The sequence below is a fragment of the Mustela nigripes genome, chromosome 15, assembly GCF_022355385.1.
Source record: "Mustela nigripes isolate SB6536 chromosome 15, MUSNIG.SB6536, whole genome shotgun sequence".
Taxonomy (NCBI): domain Eukaryota; kingdom Metazoa; phylum Chordata; class Mammalia; order Carnivora; family Mustelidae; genus Mustela; species Mustela nigripes.
Window position 1 is genome coordinate 72,309,039 of NC_081571.1, and position 17,065 is coordinate 72,326,103.

At 39.3% G+C, this 17,065-nt stretch overlaps 1 long non-coding RNA gene across 2 annotated transcripts in view; it reads right to left on the reverse strand.

Annotated features, from left to right (window-relative positions):
* Positions 1-17,065, reverse strand: part of LOC132002910 (uncharacterized) — a 29,401-nt gene that overhangs the window by 8,115 nt on the left and 4,221 nt on the right. The window contains exons 2-3 of one of the 2 annotated variants that reach the window (XR_009400082.1): positions 3,972-4,118; positions 713-1,621 (exon numbers count right to left, since the gene is read on the reverse strand). This is a non-coding gene — a long non-coding RNA (uncharacterized LOC132002910). Of the gene's footprint in view, positions 1-297; positions 1,622-3,971; positions 4,119-17,065 lie in introns of those variants that run through there. The other variant, XR_009400081.1, reaches the window with a different exon arrangement.

A 17,065-nucleotide genomic window follows, 5' to 3' on the forward strand; every position in this document is an offset into this window, starting at 1 on the left:
CAAAAATCTATTTGGACTGCAAATTTTTCATTTTTATGTTTACATTCACCAGTTGAATCTCTTCCATTACCAGGCAACAACTAACATCAGGACTTACTGAGTAAATACCAGACACATGCATTGTTACAGGCACTGAGGTGTTACAAAGGAGACATCAGACACGGTCCCTTGACCTCTGGTGTCTGCGATCTGACCAAAAACACAAGACAGTTTAACAGTGAAATCAGTAGAGTGGAGGAAGAGCCAACTAGAGATATCCTTGACAATTTTTACAATTCACATAGATTTTTACATGGCCAAGTTCAAAAGGAAAATATTTTATTAAATTTTTTAGGTTCTTAGCTTTATTCACATTTATCATTTCATTAAGCTTTCACTTTCATGTTTGCTTGAAGTTTTACTACGCCATGTGCATTAACTTTAAGAGGAGATGAGAAGACCAAAGTGAAATGGGTCCAGAGGAAAAATTAGATGATGTAAGTTTTTGTGAAGAGAAGAAGCCTGCCAATGACGGTGTTTTTTGGAACTGGGGATAAACCATTGCTAAAATCTTTGCATTGCAATATTTGCTCATTTCATCATTCAATGGGAACGTCTTAGAGCAAGTAGCAGATTTTATGATGCCCACTTTACATAAAAGAAAGTATACCGAAAAGGCCATTTCTCCAAAACCTCCCCCATGAGTCATAAAAGCAGAAACCAAGTCTCCTACCTCTTAAACTTTTGCAGTTCATCCTGTGTTCACTTATTTCAAAATGTAGCTATTTCAATGCATTTCCAGGTTCTTTTAATAGCTGATTAGTTATGCCTGCAATGGCTCAGGAAAATATCTTTATCTTATATGCCCGTGCTTTCTCAAAGGATACTGGCACGCATACAGCTTCGGAGCTGGAAGTGGTCTTTGGAATCTAGTCCAGTGTTCTCACTTTACAGATGAAGGCCCTGAGGCACAGAGGTTAAGAAGCAGCAAGAGCAACAAGATCACAAAGGCAGTCAACGCTGTAAGAATGGATTCTACGAGAAAACATTAAAAACCCTGAAGTTGGCTCCCCTAAACACATAATTTAATAATGACCTTTGTGTATTAGAATTATAATTCAAGATAAGGAAGTGGTTTTTTGTTGTTTTTTGTTACTTCTCTCTGTCATTACCAAAAGCAAAACAAGAAGGAATGAGTTTTGATGACAGTGAGCAAAAACAGTGCGGCTGAATATAAAAAAAAGAATTTCTGGCAGTCAGGATAATAAAAAACTGAGCTAGGAAACCTAGAGATATAATTTACATAATCTACAATTCACCCACTTAAAGTACACCACTGAAGGCTCCTGGGTGGCTCAGTTGGTAAAGTGTCCAACTCCTGGCTCTTGATCGCAGCTCAGGTCTTGATCTCAGGACTGTGAGTTCAAGTCCTATGTTAGGCTCCATGCGGAGTGTGGAGCCTACTTAAAAGATGATAGATAGGGGCGCCTGGGTGGCTCAGTGGGTTGGAGCCTCTGCCTTCGGCTTGGGTCATGGTCCCGGGGTCCTGGGATCAGGCCCCACGTCGGGCTCTCTGCTCAGCGGGGCGCATGCTTCCCTTCCTCTCCCTCTGCCTGCCTCTCTGACTGCTTGTGATCTCTGTCTGTCAAATAAATAAATAAATAAATAAATAATAAAGTCTTTTAAAAAAAGATGATAGATACATAGACAGAGAGATAAATAGAACAATTCAATGGTTTTTAGTATGTTCATAGTTGTACAACAATAAACAGAACCCATTTTAGAACATTTTAATCAACTCAAAAAAACCCATATGCTTTAGCTATCATTCCCTGCACCCCTATCTCCCCCAGCCCTAGGCAACTGTTAATCTACTTTGTCTTTATGGATTGGCCAATCCATAAAGACATATTCTTTGAAAGAATTGAAATTGAAAGACAATTCTGAATATTAAGTATAAATACAATCATATAATGTGTAGTCTTCTGTGACTGTTTTCTTTCCTTAGCATAATGTTTTCAAAATTCAATCTTGTGGCAGGTATCCGTACTCTATTCCTGTTTACTGTCAAATAATACTCCATTGTAGGGATAAACCACATTTTGCTTCTCCATTCATTGGTTGTTAGACATTTGGGTTGTTTCCACCTTTGGCTTTTATGAATAATGCTGTGATGGATATTCATGTGCAAATTCTTGTGAGGACATATGCTTTTATTTCTCTTAGGTGTATATCTAGAAGTAGAAATGCTGGGTCAAATGGTAACTCCCTATTTAGCTTTCTCAGGAACTGCCGGACAGTTTTCCATATTGGCTGCATCATTTTGTATTCCTACCAGCAGCAAAGAAGGGTTCCAGTTTCTCCACATCCTCACCAACATTGTTATTACGACTTTTTTTATTATAACCATTTTAGTGAGTGAAGTGGTATCTCATTGTGGTTTTGCTTTGCATTTCTTTGATGACTAATGATGTTGAACATCTTTTCATGTGCTAATGTTTACTTCTATATCTTCTTTGGAGAAACGTCCACTCAGATCCCTTTCCCATAATTTTTTTTTATTTTTAAGATTTATTTATTTTGAGAGAGAAAGAGAGTGCAGTGGAGGGAGGGGCAGAGGGAGAGAATCTTAAGCAGACTTCCCACTGGGCAAGGAGCCTGAGGTAGGGCTCCATCCCACAGCCCATGGTATCACAACCTGAGCCAAAACCAAGAGTTGAATGCTTAGCCAAGTGAGCCACCCAAGAGCCCAGAAAAATTTCCTTTTGAAAGGTTAACTGTATACTAGATTCTTAATCTTTGGGCTGCTTCACACCTAATTTTCCATTATATAAACTATATGAGTCCTAATCAAATGAATTTGATTTATTCTAGTTCTTTCTAATTCTATGAATCTCTGGTCATATCTCATGTCAGATTTTCATAGAATGGAAGCTGAAGATAAAATGCTTCCAAAGGTCTCCACATCCTGCAAAGATGAACTTTTGTGTAGAGATACATTTTGGGAAGGTCCTTTGAGTGGTGGTGAGTCCTGCAAAACATGCTGTTTATATTAGGCCACAAACTGACACAGAAGGGGCCAGTGGGCTTCTAGGGCAATTTTCTAGGACACTTTGAAATTATTGCCTGAGAAGACAAACCCAGTTTTTGTCTGAATTACATTACGAGATGATCCATCTTCAACCCCAGCTGAGAGTATAGTTGAGCTGTTTCCCTAAATGAATGATGTAACATGAAATCATGCATCTCAAGATAAGCAATTCAGCAGGGGCTCAGTGCAAATGTGTTCAGGAAAGGTACAGACATGGATGGGCAAAGCCAGCCCTCTGCATCTAGGCCTTTCCCTTCATCTCTATAATAATTTATCATGTTGCTTTATTTAAATGTGAACATTTCAAAAATATTTTTAAGTTTTTTTTTTTTTTTAAGTCTGTAGGCTCAACAGTCCCAAAAATAAGGCTCAGGATGATAGGAAGGAAATAAGGATGTACCCACTTGTGAGTGGGTAGAGGTAAGATTTGAAAGTTAAGAGTAAAAAATTATGACCAGTTCTGGGGCAACCGAAGACACCACAGTTGATCACTTGAAAACAGTATGTGTTCATTGAAGATAGAATTGAAGATAGGATAGAATTGAGGATAGGAGTTTTTCTTTTCTTTTTTTTTTTTAAGACAGAGGCCATTTATATAATCCATCACTGACACAGTCCGCTCACCAGCATCCTAAATAGCAGGATTAAAGGGAATGTTACGAAGGCTACGTGAACAGCTTGAAGGATCTGAACTATTAACTGAAGAAGGGCAAAATATCTAAATGATCATTAGAAAGTTTACATTTTAAAAAGGAGAAGAAAAACAAGTCACAGAGCTTTTGGATGACCCAAGACTCTTCTGGCTCATCTGTGGCTAGATATTGAGTGGCCTAAAAGGCGAATGGGGCCATAATGCAAAACACCCACCATAGTGCTCCCCACACCGGATTCTCTAGCCTACCTTGATCCACTGTGATATTTCCTACTCAACTATTCTTGCTCCTGTGCCTGCTGATGAACAAAACAATGGATATTCCCCTGAATCCAGTCTTTGGTGTAGGTCTGTCATGCCCAAAGTTCAGCCACGGCAGCCAAGGTCAGCCAGCACCTTCCAAAAAAGGAAACAACTGTCAATATCATAAGGGTTGGAGAAAGGGCTAGAATTTTTTCTTTTAATATGTTCTTCATACATCTTATAATCACCTTATAATTCAATCAGTGATTCTTTTTTTTTTTTAAAGATTATTTATTTATTTATTTGACAGACAGAGATCACAAGTAGGCAGAGAGGCAGGCAGAGAGAGAAGGGAAGGGAAGCAGGATCCCCGCGGAGCAGAGAGCCCAAGGTGGGGCTCAATCCCAGGACCCTGTGACCATGACCTGAGCTGAAAGCAGAGGCCTCAACCCACTGAGCCACCCAGGCGCCCCTCAATCAGTGATTCTTAACCTGTGAAAGTTCTGGTTTTGGATTCTTGGCAGGATCTTTGAGCAAAAAGCCGCAAGGACACCTTACCGCCATCACCCCTGCCTATGAGCCCAAACATCAGAACATGTGATGGAAATGAGGACAAAGCAGCAAGGAATGGAGCTGAAGAGATTTCAGGATTTGCAGAGACCTTGAAAGTGCTTAGACGTCACATGTCGCCAATAAAAAATATGACCCATCCAGAAGGGTCTGAACATGTCCTATGAAACAATTTTAAAAACCAAAAAGTTGACTTTTAATTAAAGTTCAGCTTTAATTAATTGTCTATGAAAATTAATAAACAGAATGATGGAATGCTAGATGTAGCAAAACTAGGTCACAGAGTACCAGGACAATCTAGGCCAAACTTGGTAAGTGAATATATCGTATAAGAATTTGAACTATAGGGGCACCTGGGTGGCTCAGTGGGTTAAAGCCTCTGCCTTCGGCTCAGGTCATGGTCTCAGAGTCCTGGGATCGAGCCCCACATCAGGCTCTCTGCTCGGCAGAGAGCCTGCTTCCTCCTCTCTCTCTGCCTGCGTCTCTGCCTACTTGTGATCTCTGTCTGTCAAATAAATAAATAAACAAAATCTTTAAAAAAAAAAAAAGAAAAGAATTTGAACTATAAACCAAACTGCCAAAAATGCATTTAATAGGGAATTTCTTTTGTTTCCATAGAAATTTATCTTGATCTATTCTAGAAATCAGTTGCTCTTTTAGGTGTTGATTACTAGAATAGAATTGAAATCCATAGATAAGGAAACCACTCCAGTAGTTTCAAAGTGAAGCTGATGACAACATGTGAACCCAATCAACAGCACGAGTTTTATGTTCTTAAAGCTCCCTTTGCCTTCTGTGGCTTTGGGAACAAATTGGTTAACCTCTAATATGTAAATGCCCGGATGGACTCTGAAGCTTGGATGGTGGGCAAATTGAAACAGGCCAACAGCATGACACTGCTTGCCTGCAGCGGGTCATAATTGCAGTCAGATGTCTCCATGGTGACCTCTCTGAGCCATGAGGCCAGAACTGTGGGATTAATGACATCCCACGACTGGAGCAACCACAGTGCCGAGGACAGCTTTGACTACTGTAAGTAATTCCCAAACCTCAAATTTAGATGAAAAAATTTAAGAACTTAATCCATACCAAGGGACCGATTTGGGTGGTTCTAGGTGGGGAGGTCTCTCTGTGTGAGATCCAGGAGGCCCTTTTAGCTCTCTTACCTTCCAGAGTCCCCATGGTAGTCTCAACAAGGAAGGGAAAGGACAGAGAACTTAGTAGACAGAAACCAAGAACGAAAGAATGAGAATAACATGACTGCTCATTGTTCCCTGATACTGTGTCTTCTTAGATCAGCTGCCAACTACTTTCATTTACTTAAGAAAGCATCACTTGATTAGGGTTGCCCAAAAGAATGTAGACCGTAGTCTTAACTGTGTGTGTAACCACCCCAAAATAGTAAGAAATGAGGTTTTATTTCATTTAGGTGGTTCCGGGGGAAACCTTTCCAGGACCCATGTATGGGCACAGCTGTTCTCCCTGATCAGGACCCTTGCAGTACCCAGGTAGGACTATCACTGTCACCTTGTTCGGTCTCTGGCCATTGCTAATTGTGTTATTTCCTTTATGACAAAAAGGCCCTACTTTTTCCTACAATTGTGATATTCACGATCATTTCACCACTTATTCACCAACTAACCAAAATCCAATCCACCAGGATTTTCTATCTTACTTTTCTATAGAAGGGAAACCCTTAAAAGTTTGACTTTTAAGGGCTGATTCTTAATTTCTCAAGTGACTCAAACAATTTTGTTTAAGATCTTTAGAGGTCCTACCTTAGACCTCCAAAAATATTAAAAATATCTAAATACCTTATGGTTGCACAGGCTGAGTACATTTTATCTTAATTTTCAGAGATCACTAGTCAAGTAAATGAAGGAAAACATAATTCATTTCCATTGTGGGAAAATTAAATCAACCACTAAGTAGCAAAAAGACAACTAACCTAATGGCTTATCTTAACTGCTTCTCTTAGAGTTTAATCCCCTATCTAGGTATTAAAAAAATTGGGGGCACCTGGGTGGCTCAGTCAGTTATGTGCCTGACTCTTGGTTTCAGCCCAGGTCATGACCTCAGGGTCATGATCTCAGGGTCATGAAATCAAGCCCTGCTTTGGGCTCTGAGACTCCCCTTCCTTCTCCCTCTGCCCCTGCCCCTACTCAAGCACGCCTTCTCTCTAAAATAATTGTCAATGGCAATGCCTTTATTACACAGAAAATGATTTGGACCTTTCTAATCAGTTTTGCTCCATTGTTCTGTCACTTGTTTATATGTGTGAAAACATCTGTAACTCTAGTAGTGGGACACAGCTTTGTGTTAGCGTCTTAGGACAGTTACACAACTGGAACATACGAACTCTCAAATTAAAAATAACTGGGTGACCAAATAATTGTCATAAAGCTCATGTGGGCTACTCTATATGGTCTGCCCTGTCCTCTGCATCTGTTTCATAGCCTTTTTAATGCACGTTTCCAAAGCATGCAGCAAACCAGATGATGAGAGCAGCTGACAAGAAGAGGCAGCCGTCATTTTATGTTGGCACTTACATTAAGTGGCAGATGACTGACAGGAAAAAAAAAAAAAAAAAAAACTTCGAGAAAAGTAGTCAGTGATATAAGACACCAAATCTCAGAGACCTAGAGTGAATTCGTTTCGGGATGAGCAACCCTAAGTGGCGTCTGTATTCATCACCCTATTTCAACACAGTGTGATAATTGCCTTAATGACCCTCAAATGCTGGGGCTGGGAAGATACCCACAGGAATCAAGTCCAATGCTCTCCGATTTACAGATGAGCAAGTGGAGGCCTAGAGAAGACTTCAGGGCCAAGTTCAAGATCATAGCTGGTTAGGGGTGGTATTCCCACTGGAATCAGGATCCCCCGCCCCAGTACTTTTTTTTTTTTTTTCATGGAGAAGTGGTTGAAGCTTCATTGAATGAGATAATGTACAGAAGGTTAGCACTCAGACACAGAAGAGAGCCAAGTCTCCTTGGCTAGGATATCATGAATAACAAATCTGATGCACAGAATGGTGGAGCATTATTAATATTCATCTTTGAAATAACTTTGCTTTTTCAGAAAACTAATTTCCATGAAGCAGCCCCTTTTCAGATTGTTAAAATATCCACTCTTCAAAAAGGTCTCCCCTGACTTCCCTGTTAAAAATAGGACCAATTTCACTTTCTATCTCCTTACCTTGACTTAATATGCTCTAGATGCCTTTCCTCTAAACCCTCTTTTCAAGTTAACAGCTTAAGTCTTGTCATTTTCTTCTAGTTTTTAAATAGAATAGTTTTCTTTCCTTGGAAGGGATTTAGCCCTGATCTGAAGCTCAAAACCACTAAACAGTCAGTGTGTAATGGCTGAGCCCCCAGAAGAACAGAAGTTCTTGCAACTGATTCTGCCTGAAACCAACCAGAATAAGAAATGATGGAATCCCTTTAAGATGATGGTGTTTAGACACAAGAACCAATCAATATTTCAGTTTTAAGCTGTGCTGTACCAAGATTCTCTGTATGCAGTTCTGTTTTAAAAGAAAATACTGGACTTACATCTGAATTGAAGTAGCACAGGCCTCTTTACAACAGGGTTTCAATACCGTGCTTATTTTATGTGACACTGAGAACTTAAAACACATTCCTGCTTTTCCCCAGTCCCTTCCCACATTTTTTAAAAGGGCGGAACTATTATCTCTCTGATAATCGAGCAAAAACATCAGCATAAAGAAAGCTAATTAGATACACACTTCCATTGAGATTGGAAGAAGACAGCATCGGACATCTTAGTATTAGTTTGAAATAGTGTCTTTAAATAATTATTTTAATTCCGTATTGTTATAGCATTGTTTCTAAGTGAGAGGTAGAGAGGTAGATTAGATGGTAAGAGAGCTGAGCAGAGAAGAAAATTTAGAGAAAATAGTATTTCTTTAGCACCAAATAAATATCATCACTCCTGAAGTACAAAAGAAAAAAATGCAAATTAAAAATAATCCTTTCAAATATAATGTGATAGGATTGACTTTTTCTTTAACATCTGTGCCTACTTGTTCTTCCAACTACCTTGATGTTCATTAGTGGACTCCTAGGTATTAATCCCTTGCCAACCAGAGATCAAAAGGGAATTAGAATTTAAGATGACTAATCGTGCTCAATGTACTACCATCAGTTCCCTCTTAGGATTATATTTATATTACGTGTGAATTACAAACCTCCACTGCCTGGGCTCTTAAGTGTTGGGATGTCTCAGGGCTGAGTCCTTGACCCTCTTGTGTCTTCCCCAGGAGACGCCATCCACTTCCACAGCCTTAAAAGCCATGAATGTGATGCCTCAGTGGGTATGTCCAGCGCCACCCTCTTTCTGAGTTCCAGACATCCCCGTCCACCTGCTTGCTGGACATTCCCCCACTTGGATGTCTCCTACGCATCTCAAACTTGCCATGAATGAAACTCGCCTATCAATTTCTTCTCGCCAGAACTTACCCCAACACATCCTCACATTCGAGGCATTGCCGTTGTTCAGATCAAAATCCTAGGCAGCCTCAACTTCTCTATCTTATGTCGTCTAGAGGATTCAGCATGGAGCTCGGAGAGCTTAAGCTTCCAGATCATTCGCTCACACGGAGCCCCCCCATGTTCAGTGTTTGTTTCCTTACAGAGGGCCCTCGAATTGCGTTGTCAGGTCCCACAAAACTCGGACCTGCCTCGGCACCCTACACCCTGCTCTATTTTGGAGAGCAAACTAGCTCAACCCGCCCACTCTGGACACTGGCAATTGCTGTAGTCCGACACCTTATTCTCTGGCCTGGAGTGCCACAGTGACCCGAGGCTCCCCCAGCCTCCTCACTCCCTCCTACTGATTTCAATATTGCCCCCAAATTACCTTTTATAACTGTTTACATGTGAAATGATCTGTTAAAACCAGTCCTATCCCTTACTTAAACCGTTCGACTTAAAGTCATACTACTGAGACATCACAATGTCCCCTCGGTCTGGCCTCTGTTAGCCTCTCGGCCCTCCCCTCACGGCTTTCTCCTCTCTGGCTGCACCCTTCTTTCCTCCCAGGAACACACCAGATTCCGTTTTGTCTGGGGGCTTTTGCACTTGCCGTGTCCTCTGCTGGAAATGGGAATGTCTCCCATTTTTTCAACTTGTCCCATCTTTCAAGTCTCTGCTCAAAGAGCTCCCACAACAGAGCACCCAACTCCACCCAGTCATTCCTGACCCATTATCTCCTTCCCAGTGGTTATCTTAGGTGTTATCTAATCTACTCAGTTGACTTTTCTCTCGTCTGGCTTCTAAAAGATCAGCTCCATGAAGTCGGGAACCCAGTCCCGCTCACTCCCTACAAGGAGTGCCCACTGCAGAGTAAGGGCCCAATAAGTATTTGCTAAATAAGTGAATAAGTAAAATGTTAAAAAAAAAATGGCAGACACAGTTAAGTGTGTCATAAAACAGTACAACACAAAATGTGGATGGAATTAAAGAGTATGAACTATATTATGAGGCTGCTTTGGTTTCTACCTCATTAACTACAGACACCTAAATATATCTCCTGCCAGTTCAAGAAAATCTGAGCTATACATTGATGTCACAATTGATATTCCACTGTGAATGCCATCATAATGCATGAGGTAAAATATGCACATCAGAGTATCCAAACCATGAGATGCTTGCTATAAATAACAAATGCATGGAGAGGGAAATATATAGACACCAGTATCTCCCTAGTCCCTTTCCTCCAAAATAATGGCTTAGGAATGCTCAGGTTTGAAGGTTAAGGATGCTGTCCTCCATGTATTCTGAATTGAATTAAAAACAGTGTGAAAATAGAAAACAAAATAGTAATTGAGGTCTGGATCAAACTCCTTCAGATCACTCAAGAAAAACATTGTTTTTTTTAAATTACACCTTTATTGGGGGGCATCTGGGTGGCTCCGTGGGTTAGGCCTCTCCCTTTGGCTCAGGTCATGATCTTAGGGTTCTGGGATCGAGCCCCGTATTGGGCTCTCTGCTCAGCAGGGAGCCTGCTTCCCCCTCTCTCTGCCTGCCTCTCTGCCTACTTGTGATCTCTCTTTGTCTCTCTCTGTGTTGAATAAATAAATAAAATCTTAAAATTACACCTTTATTGGGACGCCTGGGTGGCTCAGTTGGTTAAGCAGCTGCCTTCAGCTCAGGTCATGATCCCAGCGTCCTGGGATCGAGTCCCACATCGGGCTCCTTGCTTGGCAGGGAGCCTGCTTCTCCCTCTGCCTCTGCCTACCTCTCTGTCTGCCTGTGCTCACTCTCGCTCCTCTCTCTCTGACAAATAAATAAATAAAATCTTAAAAAAAAATTACACCTTTATTGAGATATAATTCACATCCCATAAAGTTCACACTTTTTAAAATGTACAATTGTTTAGTAGTTTCACAGTTTTGCATCCATCGTCACTACCACATTCCAGAACATTTTCATCACCCCCCCAAAAAAACTCCATACCACGAACAGTCACCCCACTTTCCCTCCTCTCCCCTCCAGGCCCCTGGCAACCACAAATATACTTCCTACATCTATGGACTGGCTGCTTGTGCACATTTCACAGAAATGGAACCAGAAACTATGTGACTTCTTGTGTCTGGCTTCTTTCACTTAGCATAATATTTTTAAGTTTCATCCACATCACAATATGTAACCATAATTTGTTTCTTTTTATTGCCAAATATACCACATTTTGTCTATCCATCATTTTATGGATATTTTGGATTGTTTCCACATCTCGGCTATTATGAATAATGTTGCTATGAACAATGATGTACGTGGTTTTTGTGTAGACATATGTTTCCATTTCTCTTGCACACGGATTTAGTAGACTTGCTGGGTCGTATGGTAACTTTATGTGTAACTTTTAAGAAATTGCCGAACTGTTTGTCAACTTGACTGCACCAATTTACAATCCCACAGCAATGTACCAAGGTTCGAGTATGAGGGGTCTAATTTCTCCACATCCTCATCAATACTTGCTATTGTTTTATGATAGTTCTCCTAGTGGTATACCCTTTTCTTGGTTCTGATTTGTATTTCCCTAATGACTAATGATGTTGGACATCTTTTAACGTACTCACTAGCCATTTGCATTTATGTATCTTCAGTGTGGAAAGGTCTATTCAAATGTCTATTTTGCTTACTTTTTAATCAGGTGTCTTTTTGTTATTGAGTGTAACAGTTTTTTATATATTTTGGATACAAGTCAGATACAGGTTGAGCAAATACTCTCTCTCATTCTGTGGGCTGTCTTTTCACTCTCTTGATGGTTTCCTTTGATGCACAGAAGTTTTTAATTTTGATGAAGTCCAATGTAATCTTTTTTTTTTTTTTTTGTCTTTTATAATTTTGGTGCCATATCTAAGAAACCATTGCCTAATCAAAGGCCTTATGCTTTGGGGGCCTGGGTGGCTCAGTGGGTTAAAGCCTGTGCCTTCAGCTCGGGTCATGATTCCAGGGTTCTGGGATCGAGCCCCATGTCGGGCTCTCTGCTCAACAGGGAGCCTGCTTCCTCCTCTCTCTCTGCCTGCCTCTCTGCCTACTTGTGATCTCTGTCTGTCAAATAAATAAATAAAATCTTTAAAAAAAAAAAAAAAGGCCTTATGCTTTCTTCTAAGAATTTCACAGTTTTCTCTGCTATATTTAGGTCTATGCCCCATTTTGAGATTTGCATATGGTACAAGGTACCAGTTCAGCTTCATTCTTTTGCACGTGGATATCCAAATGTACCAGAAACATTTGTTGAAAAGACTGTTCCTTCACATGAATGGCCTTGGGACCTGCATTTGTCGGGGTTCTCCAGAGAAAAAGAACCAATGGGATATATATATAAAGAGATCTATTTTAAGGAACTAGCCCATGTGATTATGGGGGCTGGCATGTCTGAAATCCTTAGGGCAGGGCAGCAAATGGAAATTCAGGCAAGATTTGATTTTGCAGTATGGAGTCTGAAATTTACAGAGCAACCCAAATGTTTCTAGGTCCTGAGGCAAAACTGTTTCTTCCTTTAGAAACCTGCCTTTGCTATGAAGGCCTTCCACTGGTCAGATGAGACCCACCCATTATGGAGGGTAATCTACTTAGAGTCAGCTGACTTGTAAATGTTAATCTCACCTACAAACACTTTCACAGAAACATCTAGTGTTTGACCAAACAACTGGGCACTATAGCCCACCCAAGCTGAAACCTAAAGTCAACCATCATAGCACCCTTCTCAAAAATCAATTGACCACAAATATAAGGTTTATTTCTGAAGTCCTCATTCAAGTTCATTGATCTTTACATCTATCATTATGCCAGTATCACAGAGTAGCTTTATAATAAAATTTAAAATCAAGGCATGAGTCTTTCAATTTTGTCTAGTTTGAGATTATTTTGGCTATGTGTAGTCTTTTGCAATTCATATGAATTTTAGGATCAACTTTTTCCAAAGAAAAGAAGCGGTTGAAATTTTGATAGGTATTGCTTAAATCTGTAGAATAATGTGTGGAGTATTGTCATCTTAATATTAAGTCTTCCAAATCATGCACATAGACTGTCTTTCCATTTATTCAGACCTTTCTAAATTTCTTTAGCCATGTTTTATAATTTTTGGTGTATAAGTCTTATGTTTGCTAAACTTGTTGAGTATTTTATTATTTTTGATGCTATCATAGAGATTTTTAAAATTATTCATTGTTAGTACATGATACATGATTTCTGTGTATTCATTTTGTGTCCTGCAACCTTGCTGAATTCATTTGTTTTAAGAACATTTTTGTGGATTCATCAGGATTTTCTCTATACAAGATCCCACTATTTGTGACTCTCCAGTATAATGTTGAATTGAAACAGTGAGAATGGACATTCTTGTCTTGTTCTTGGTCTCAGGAAGAAAGCATTCATTTTTTATTCCAGCAATTGTGATATTAGCTGTGGGTTTTGCATAGATGGCAATTTGAGGAAGTTTCCTTCTATTCTGAACTTGTTGAGTATCTTTATCATGAAAGGGTGTTGGATTTTGTCAAAGGCTTTTTCTGCATCAATTCCAATGATCATGTGGTCTTTATATATTTTTTTCCATTAATATGGTGTATAATATTGCTTGATTTTCTTTTGCTATACCAACTTTGCATTCCTAGGATAAATCCCACCTAGTCATGATATATGGTTCTTTTTATATATTGCTGAATTCAGTTTGCTAGGACTTTGTTGCGAATTTTTGCATCTATATTTATGTTAGTATGCAGTTTCCTTGTGAGGTCTTTGATTTTGGTATCAATTTAAAACTGGCCTCATAGAATAAATAGTCACTCTGCTTCTAGTTTTTGGAAGAGCTTAGAAAGGATTGGTGTTAATACTTCTTTAAATATTTGGTAGAATCCCCCAATAAGGCCATCTAGCCCTGGAATTTCGTGGGAAATTTTATTACTAATTCAATCTCTCTACTTGTTATGAGTCTATTCAGATTTTCCTTATTCTTTCTTAAGATAGCAAGCAGGGGGAGGAGAGGAAGGGGAGGGCCGATAGACTCCATGCTGAATGGAGAGCTTGATGGGAGACTCCATCTCAGGACCCTAAGACCATGACCTGAGCCGAAACTGAGAGCTGGACACTAGCCATCTGAGCCACCCAGGCACACCACTATTCAGATCTTCTATTTCTTCTCAAATTCATTTTGGTAGTTGTGACTTTTTAGGGATTTCTATTTCATCCACGTCATCTAATTTGTTAGCATACAATTGTTCATAGCATTTTATTGTAGTTTTTTTTTTTATTCCTGGAAGTTAGCCCCTTTTATTTTTAATTTTTTTGGTCTAGTTAGAGGTTTGTCAATTTGGTTGATCTTTTCCAAGGAACAACTTTTTTCCTCTTGTTTTTTTAATTCTCATTTCACTTTTTTCCTTTCTTGGTTTTATTATCTTTCTGTTTGCTTGGGTTTAATTTGCCCTTCCTCCAGTTTCATAGAGACTAAGCAACATTATTGATTTGAGCTCTCTTTTCTTTTTTACCAAAGATGTTTGCAACTACGAGTTTTCTCAAAAGCACTGCTTCCACTGCATCCCATAAGTTTTGGTCTCCTGGGGTTTTGTTTTCATTCATCTTAAAGTATTTCCTAATTTCTCTTGTTATTTCTTCTTCAGCCAATTTGTTATTTAGAAGGATGCTGGTTAACTCCCACTTATTTGTGAATTCCTCAGATTTCCTTTGTGCTTGGTTTCTAATTTCATTTTACTGAGGATTGAGAACATTAGTATGATTTGGGTTTTATTAAATCTACCAAGACTTGTTTTACGGCCCAATGTGTGATCTCTTCTGGAGAATATTCCATATGCACTGAGAATACATATCCCACTGTTGTTGGATAGAGTATCCTACAGATGTCTGTTAGGTCTAGATGGTGTACAGTGTTTTTCATGTCTTCTGTTTGTTCATCTTCTGCCTAGAGGTCCTATCCATTATTAAGAGTGGATTGTAGTCTGCCAACAATTTTGTTGAACTTCTTCCTTCAATTCTGTAAGTTTTGCTTCATGTATTTTAGGGCTTTGTTGGTAGGTACATGTGTTTATAACTGTTGTGTCTTCCTGACTGATTGACTGTTCATAATAATATATCCTACTTTGTCTCAGCTAATTTTATCTTAAAATCTATTTTGTCTGGTATAGGATAGCCACTTTGGCTCTCTTTTGAATTGTTTGTCTGGCATGTCTTTTTCCACCCTTTTACTTTCAATTTCTGTGCGTTCTACAGAAAACAGCTTACAACTAAATTCTTCTGCTATGTATATTTTTATTTCAGGTGTTAAAATACGGTGAATGATGGTTTTCAAACCATTTGCCACATTTAAGTGAAAATAATCAACATTAAAAATAAAAAGGTGTTCTTCTCCCCCCCCCACCCAGTTCTTAACTAGTTATTGACTTGACTTATACAAGGGTTTATTCTAGAAGATCAAATATGAAGTCTTACTTTCTAGAGGTTCACAAAGCTCTTTAATGTCCAATAGCAGGGAAAGGAAATTCCTAAGCAAGGAACACTGCTCAGGAAGTACTGTGCCATGTCTCCAAATCCCTGAGAATCAAGTCAGAAAACTGGAAGCAACAGAACGTCCTATAAGGTAACTGATTTTCATTTTGTTGACAAGTCACTTCCTACATCTAAATTAACAAAGTATGTAGGACACTTGTGCAGAGCTAGTTGGTAATTTTACTCTCTAGCAAAGTACTGTTGAATAGAAATATCATGTGAAACCACAAATGCAAGTCACATATGTAATTTTAAAGTTTCTAAGAGTCCTATTTTAACAAGTAAAAATAGGAAAAATTGTTAATGTAAATAATAATCACTTATTAAAAAGTATAATTAAATGTTATTTAACCCATTATGTTATCATTTCTGCATGTGATCAACATAAAGTTGTTATTCTTTTTTTCAAGATTTATTTATTTAGGGCACCTGGGTAGCTCTGTCGCAGTGAAGCATCTGCCTTTGGCTCAGGTCATGATCTCAGGGTCCTGGGATTGAGCCCCAATTTGGGCTGCTCAGAGGGGAGTCTGCTTCTCCCTCTCCCTCTGCCCTTTTGCCCATTCATGTACAGGTGGGTTCTCTCTCTCTGAGAGCAGGAGCAGGAATCCGCAGTGGGTGACGGAGAGAGAGAAGCTTAAGCAGACTCCCCTCTGAGTATGGAGCCAGACTTCAGGCTCAACCTCACAACCCTGAGATCGTGACCTGAGCTGAAATCAAGAGACAGACACTAAACAGACTGACCCAGCCAGGAGCCCTAAAATTGTTATTCTTAATTTTCTACTAAGTCTCTTAAATTTAGTCTATACCTTATATTTAAAGCACATCTAATTTCAAACTAGCTACATCTCAAGTGATAGATAAACACAATGGCTATTGGCTATCACTTTGGACAAAACTATAGAATTTTAAACTGATAATGGCCTTAAAATGCTCTATGATGATCGCATCAAACTTAAAATTTTTTTTCTTAACCACAGTTTATTATGCATTGCTATAACATGACTGCTTACATGAGTATAAAAATATAATAACCTAACAAGTGGATGTGCAATCAGAATTAAATTTACAAATCTTGGAGGTTTCAATCTGCATCAGTAATGACAGCTAACATTTATTAAGCATCTACTCTGTGCTAGGCACTATGCCAAGTATTTTAACACATGGGGGAAGGTACTTCCGTTATCTCCATTTCATGGAAGAGGGAACTGGGGTTGAGAAAGTTTAATTAACTTGAGCAAGATCACGGCATGCACGTTGTAAAGTCATTATTTGAAGTCTCATTTTGGCTGCCTCTTAGAACCTGTGATCCTAGCCTCCAAACTCTACACCTCCCTAAAATGTATCCAAACACCTGCAGACATTCAGTGAATTTCATATAGAAAGCTATGAGGGAGAGAAACAGAGAGAGAGCAAAAGAAACTGAAAGACTCCAAATTTCCCCTGCCTGTGTTCAGTTCAACAATTTGCTGACTACTGTGTGCGGTGCCCTTCAGGAATATGAAG